This window comes from Rhagoletis pomonella, unplaced genomic scaffold, assembly GCF_013731165.1.
Source record: "Rhagoletis pomonella isolate Grant_MI unplaced genomic scaffold, Rhpom_1.0 Rhpom_scaffold_00010, whole genome shotgun sequence".
Classification (NCBI taxonomy): domain Eukaryota; kingdom Metazoa; phylum Arthropoda; class Insecta; order Diptera; family Tephritidae; genus Rhagoletis; species Rhagoletis pomonella.
Window position 1 is genome coordinate 34,460,648 of NW_023458564.1, and position 6,914 is coordinate 34,467,561.

The following is a 6,914-nucleotide window of genomic DNA, read 5'->3' on the forward strand; positions in this document are numbered from 1 at the left end:
TACAATGATTTTCTCCCACATACATACATATGTAAAGAGTAAAGTCTATGAATAGTTTGCAATTTTTTACGTTAGCCAATTGACGGTATTGAAAAGACAATAAGGAGGCCGTATGGATTCCCAATTAGTAAATACAGTGAAAGTTTTAATATTATCTACTTCTCACTTCCTAAGCACGGTTTTTTATTTAATTCGGAAATATATGTAAATGTGGGTTCCAAAATGGACTCATAACATTTTCGGAAATTTAATAAATTCGAAAAAAAATCAAAAAGCCTGCGAAAAGACCCGTTAAGATAGAACAGATCTTGCCAAAAATTGTGCGATTAGTCTCTACAGAGTATATTTCGGGATTAGTCTCCGTGGTTACAATTGGGTATTAATTACATACATAATGGGCGATCAATTATTCCCCTACTCATCTCTAACGCACTTAGTTAAAAAAAATTCATGTGCGGTGTTGGCATTTAGACTGGGTATTGGCTTAACAAATCCATGATCCCTGGTTGGAATCGTAGCTGGCGCAAATTTTGTTTTTATTTTCCAAACGACTAGTCGCTTTTCATACACGTTCGGATAAAAAGCGAAATAATTAGTCTCTTCATAGGACATGCTCGTCCATGCTCGAGGTGATATTGGTCGTATGATCCCTTGCAATTGATCCCGGAGTCATCCCGGATTAGACACATTTTTTGCAGGGCAGTCTTATAAGTTATCTACGTTTAAATGCTATGAAAAACCGATATTATAATCTTTTATACCTCACCTTTCCCAGCATGTCAAACTCCTCGGCACAGTCAGTGTAAGAGTTGACACTGCTCGCATGTGACGCCATCTTGACGTTCGACTTTGTATCCAGTGAAACCATTCGCATTAAAGCGCGGCCAGCATTTCTACAGAATGTAGCACCATCCATGGTTGTCGGTGGTGGATTAAATGCCGCTATTGTTGCGTTGACGCCACCAGTCGCAGCCGAGTTATTCTGCATTACAGTGCCAAAGGAGCGAGTATGATGAGCCAGGCTGCCTTTGCGTCGCAGTGGAATGCTATTATTAGCGTTCATTTTTAAATCTGCACTTGCGATAGTGTGATGGCGAGTGATTTTGGCGCTGCCACCACTGCTGGTGGACTTAAAACAAACGCCGCTGTGCATGCTGGCTCGTCGCAGTTGCTGTAGCGGCTTAGTTGGCAGCTGTAGCTGCTGCTGAACTTCCTTCTCCTGGTAATAGTGATGGTGCACAACGACACTTGGTCGTCGCAGATACTCATCTTCGTCCGAGTCTGAAGCGATGCTTAAGCTTTTGCTTCTGGCATTTGAGTTGATTGTGTCGTTTGAATTCGGAAGGGGTTGCCCAGCGACGATATGCTGCCATGTAGGTTTGTGCAGCGACTCACGTCGTGGTATGTCCGCATTGTCACAGGCATCACTATCATCGTTTTGTGAGCTTTCATATCGCAATTGATGATTTGGTGACTTTCTTGAGGGGCTTAGTGAGATGCCTGTTTGCTGTGGAATGGGAGAACTTCCACGTCGCACAGCTGATTTGCGTTGCATTGTGGGTATGTATGTATGTTGGCTTAATATATGTACATATATGGCTAATGAATTATCATGAAATTATTCGTACACAGTTTTAACTCTCACGTCTCGTTATTATTAAATTGCTTTATATTTTGTAGATTATTTTTCACTTATTATTAGTAAATTTATAGACTTATATAGTTAATGTTATCTGTTTCTTCGGAAGAGAATAAGTGACTGTAAACTTTCAATCGGTTAGCTAGAAATTTTGATTTTTGTTTTATTCAATCGATGACTGGTTTTAATATACATATTACACTTTGGAACAGCCCATTTAGGGCCTCAACTAAGCCATACGCATTTTGCTCCATCTCATCACATTTTTTTCACTTTCGCCCAGTGGGGGGTGTCGCGGAAAATTTTGCCCCTTATTCTTATTAATTTAAAGGAGCAATTCTTGTATATGAGGCATTCTTTTTCATATCGGCCACCAAATTTATTGTCACACTTTTTTATGGGTTCTATACATTAAATAAGCTAACACGTATTCAAGGATTTTTTTTTCTTTTATTTCTTCAGAGATATGCTCTGTCAAAGTTTGGCTTTTTTCGTGATTCTATCGTGATGCTATCTTAGCTATAAAAAGCTGAACTTTTTGAAGTTGATTTCTATAGAGAAAACTAAATTAGGGATACAGTCCTAATAAATGTTTAATTTTCTATAAAAACCATGTTTAAAAAAGGGGGTTTTTTTAAAGAACTATATTTTAAATTATTTTTTTTGAAGTGAAACTTCTTTAGCGGCGGTTGGTTGGTTGGTTGGGAGTAAATTGGCAAATTCAACGAAAATTGCACACGGAAATGGTGCAACGGAAGTGGGTGGGACGGAAACAACTGCTTGTTGAATGTGTGTTATTAATTTAACAAAAACTTGCTAATAAAAGGTTAAAGAATAACACATAGAAAAAGACCAATACAAGAATGAAAGTAAAGGTGAGTACGTACATACATAGATAAGGAAACGGATAAGGCAAAGGAAAAAATAAACCAAAAAAAAAAAAGATGCGTATAGATAAAGGCAAAAATGAAGACTAAGGTAAATTTAAACACTTAACTTATATAAGGGCAAAGGTGAAGGGGAATATGTATGTAGATGAAGAAAATTATAAACATAAAAGTAAAAACAAAGATAAATATAAAAAAAGGTGAGGATGAGGATACCGATAAAAGTAGAGATGAAGATAGAGGAAGAAAGATTAAAATACAGGTAATTATAGGGAAAAGGATGTACATAGATAGAGACACAGACATGGGCGTAGCCAGGTAGGCTGGGGAAGTGCTCGACCCTACAACCCCCGACCCCCGCCCCCCCCCCCCCCCCCCTTTTTTTTTTTTTTTTTTTTTTTTTATATTATATAAATAGTTCCCTTAAATGGCAGGCTTATTAGGTCGGGGCCCCCCCCCCCTAAATTTCATTCTGGCTACGCCGATGGACACAGAAACTTAATCTGGGTACTATTTTGGGATTTTAGAGACTTTCGGGATTCTCGGGACTTATCGATATAATAATCGATATTTTTATCGGTTTTGTTATCGATATTGTTATCGATAATTTAACGATTTTCTAATCGATTTTTGTTATCGATATTGTTATCGATTTTGTTATCGATATTGTTATCGATTTTGTTATCGACATTTTTATCGATTTTGTTATCGATTATTTATCGATTATTTGTCGATTTTGTTATCGATTATTCTATCGATTTTGTTATCGATATTGTTTTTGGGTTTGTTATCGATGTTGTTATCGATACTTTTTTATCGATTTTTATAGATATTTTTATCAATATTTTATCGATTTTCTAATCGATTTTGGTTATATATTTTGCTATCGATTATTTATCGATTTTGTTATCGATATTTTTATCGATTTTGCTATCGAAATTTTTAACGAATTTGTCGTAAATTTTGTTATCGAATTTTTTTATCAGTTTTGTTGTCGATGTTTTGATGGATGTTACTATCGATTTTGTTATTGATAGAGTATAAAGATACAAATGAAGATAAAGGAAAACAGAATAACATAAATGTAGTTACAACGAAAAGGGTGGATCTAGATAAAAAAGACAAACGTAACGTAAGTTTCACTTCTCCAGTGTGGCCCAGGCGCGCTTACTTCTTTTTTATAACGAGATGTTTTATTTTGTAAGAGTCAAACATTTTTCTTAAATTTGTTTACGAAAACGATGGGATATATTTAGCTAGATAGAATACCTATCCAGAAATAATAATTATATGGCAAGATTTTTCTTTAAGGCGACAAACCCTCAAAAATAGGCTTGACAATTTTAGGACAAAGGTCAACAAAACGCAGACTTTTCTGTGCATGCCGAAATCCACAATGAAATGTAAATTTTTTTAGCTTTGGTTCTAAAATTGCCCGCTCGTTTCTAGCAGATTCTTTGATTAAAAAAGTTGCGGAAGAAACTCTCCAAATATCCCCTTTTTACCAATTTTCTGCCAGTTTTAACGTAAATCAGAGATCAATTAGTCTCCGACTCATCTCTAACGGGTACTATTAACGATTTAATGATATGTATGCACTTAGTCAGAGTATTCGCTTAACAAATATGAGAACCCCGGTTCAAGTCGCAGCTGGTGCAAATTTATATTTTTGTTTTTTAAAAGTGGAGGTCTTCTGACCCCCCTGAAATGTAGCGTCTCCGATAATAAGATGTTAATAACCAGGGTTAGCATTTTAACGTACTAAAAACTTGAAAAAAGGCAAAAAAAGACAACATTATTTTTTATATTTGTTATGTACATCCTTTATGTGAAATGTGCATGCCCAATTAAATATATGGTCAAAAAATTATAGCCGAACCACTTTTTGCCAAGTTTTAACGTATTATTTTTGTTGATATTTAATTTTGGTTATCTTTTATAAAAATATAGTTCATTCTTTAAAAAAACCTGTGTAAATCCAAGTTTCCAACTTTGTGCAATATTAAAAAAAAAATTCAACAAACTTTCGTACAATTTCATGCTTTTTTAAAAATTATAAAAAATTAACCACAGTTTTTAGCCATTTGAAACTTGTACTTTATTCTACTAGAATTCAATGGGCTACAAAATTGCATGCCTACTCAGAATCTAATAAAAAACCCGAAATTTTTACAAAAATTTGTTGATATGTTTTTTTTTACCTGCATAAATTCTTAAAGCAGTATCGCTCGATTGGTACATTTGTACAGATTTGTACAATTTGATATTGGGCTATTGGTAGTCAAAAGATTGGTACAATATAGCGAGCTTCCATTAAAAATGTTCAACAAATTATTTTTCGTTATTGGGATAAATAAAAATATTTGGGTATTCACACAATTGGGATGCTAAATTTCGGCAAATACCCAATCGTGTGACACTGCCTTTGAACTTGTATTTATACGGATGTTGTTAAAGAATGAACTATAAAAATCCAACTAAAATTAAATAACAACAAAAATAATATTTTAAAACTTGTCAAAATTTGGTGCGACTATAATTTTTTCGACTACTGTATATAAGTTGACTATGATTAGTCGGCCGTGCTATCATAGTAGCACAATGCCACTAATATTTGACTTATAAACAAAATACGGGGACGATTTTCAAAATTTCAACCCTGTTGTGTGAAATGTTTTATATTTATCAGTATCAAACTATGTTGAAATAAAAATGAAAATAAAAAAAATATTTTGTCAGAACCCCCCAAAAAAATTCCTGGCTACGGTCCTGAATGTACATATATTATAATAAATATGTAATACACATTGTACGTACGTATACGTAACTTTCGGGAACGTTTTGTACAATTCTAAATATGGATAGATGAAAAAGGAAAGCAAAAATAAAATTTGTTCTTTTTCCGGTAGCTATGTAGATGGATCGATGGATATGCTATCGACACGGCTTACTATCTTAAAGTCATTGAGTTACGCATCAACATCCAGTTAAGGGAAGGTGACACGATTTTTTCACCCCTCTTCAGTACAAAAATAATACTAGACACTTATTCAGTCTTTGTTTTCATTGCGCTCAAATAGCACGTGCCCACCATTAATTAATAATCTGCTTTATTCGACCACACCGCATTTTTCAATGTTTCTTTTTGCTTCCGTATTGTGCGGAGTTCAGATTTATAAACAACGCACATATGAACATACATACATATGTATTTACATTATCGATTTTGCGACATCATTCCATTAGCCTTTGAAAATACGCACCCGTAGATAATTCATGTACTTGGGTGAAATGAAGCATGTATTAATTGTCGATCTATTTATAGTTTACAAGTTACGATATGAGTAAAAAAAAGTAAATAAAATTTGAGTTCAATTGACTTAAAAAGCGTCTGAGTTAAAAAAATTATAAATAAGTTACCTTATCTAAATTCATATTAAATTTACTGTGACTATAAGTTTCGCCGATTTTATTACATTACCCAGTTTTATCTAAATAATTTAACTTTGATTTGGTTTCACTTACAACCAACTTTAGAAAGTTTTAGGATTATGAGAAGCTACTGACTTCATACATATATAGACTTACATATGTACATTAGACCGTATTGTCTTATGAGCAAGCAAAATAAGTTCGCGTACACCCCTGAGTCTAAAGTATTTTTGCAAGGCAATTTCGAAAAAAAGTTTTTTCTGTCGAACCTAGGAGTCGCTTTTTACATTTTTGAATGACACTTTCATCTATACATATAATAAAATTTTAACAGTCCGATGTCTTCATTAAGAGCAACAGAAGCCAAATCAACAATTTAAAAAATTTTTTTTTTCTGTCTGTAAGTTTGTACGCGCATCACTCGAAAACTAATGCATGGCATCGAATGCAGTTTTCAACGGTGTATTACTAGAGGTCTAACTTAAAATATAGATGAAAAAAATTAGAGAGTTGCAAACTGTTGGAAAAATTCACTTTAGGTAAATTTATACGATAAGGTAAATATTGCAATATGGCTGTCAAAAGAAAGAGTTTTACGAAGGCTTACAGCTGCAATATTTTTGTGGAAGGTTATCACCTGTTTGAAAATTTCTTATCAATTAAATTGATAAGATAAATTAAATATTGCAATATGAGATCAAGCGAAAAATTCTAGGAATTTTTACTGCCGAAAATATTTTTGAGAAGGGTTGCCACCTGTTTGAAAAATTGCATTCGATTAAATTGATAAAATAAATGAAATATTACAATACGGGTATTAAACAACACAACAACAAGTAAATAAACAAAAAAATATTTTTTTTTAGTTACAATTTAGTTTTACAACTACCACGCCCATTGCTAGAGGGTTCTTGGATTTAAAAACAAAGTTGCGGAACAAATGTTTTTAGCGAAAG